The sequence below is a fragment of the Camelina sativa genome, unplaced genomic scaffold, assembly GCF_000633955.1.
Source record: "Camelina sativa cultivar DH55 unplaced genomic scaffold, Cs unpScaffold03416, whole genome shotgun sequence".
Classification (NCBI taxonomy): domain Eukaryota; kingdom Viridiplantae; phylum Streptophyta; class Magnoliopsida; order Brassicales; family Brassicaceae; genus Camelina; species Camelina sativa.
The window spans coordinates 1-809 of NW_010924518.1; the positions used below are offsets into that span (position 1 = coordinate 1).

General features: G+C 35.6%; 1 long non-coding RNA gene across 1 annotated transcript; it reads right to left on the reverse strand.

Annotated features, from left to right (window-relative positions):
- Positions 1–188: 188 nt before the first annotated feature.
- Positions 189–809, reverse strand: LOC104774530. The gene is made up of 2 exons (XR_765379.2): positions 752–809; positions 189–668 (listed from the first exon to the last, which is right to left on the reverse strand). It is a non-coding gene; the product is annotated as an uncharacterized LOC104774530 (long non-coding RNA).

Here is an 809-nt window from a genome sequence, read left to right on the forward strand (position 1 = left end):
AATTTCTAAATAAAGTAATATCACTATAATAATAAGAGTTGCTACTCCGAGCTTATTTGTGTTGGTCAAAGGACTCATTAGCGTCTGAACAATGTATAGAACATTAACCAGAAAAGATGGAGACTTTGAAAGAAAAAGAAAGTCCAGTAAAGACTCCAATTATAAGGATTGAATCTTGGACAAAGAGCTATAAATCCTATTGTGCGCATGTGGAATTTAAAGTATGATTCAATTTTCAATACAACCAAAAGACGTTACAAGATGTTATAGTATAGGTGAAACCTAACACAAATGAAAATCATTGGATGACATAATTTGGCCTGGATAAGTCATGACAATCCAAGTCTCATATCAACCGAAAACTTCCCCATTATCTGGAGCTCACAAGCTTTAATCGAATTCTGAGATTCTATTCCCCTGAGGTTATTGAAACTGTCATATTTTCTTTGCCTTGGTCCCACTACCATATTTCGGCTTAGAAATGTTAGAGCTCAAGCTAGTTCGTATGTATACAGAGAGAAGTGTGAAGAAAGAGTTATGATATACGAGAATATGCTTTATGCACAAATGTACGAGAAAGAGTTAAAGGTCTTAATATGGGACGTGTGAGAGGCATGCCTTTTAGAACAACCAATGTTTTCTCTTTGGCTTCTGCTGAACTGGAGCAACTACACTCAGAAAGGAAGATCATAATCAGTGTCATCAAGGACATAGCTACCATTTCGTTACATTTCCAAAGCACAAAACAAACCTTGAATATCGTATAAAGAGTTATAATGCACCTCTGACCAGAAACTTAACCATAACTC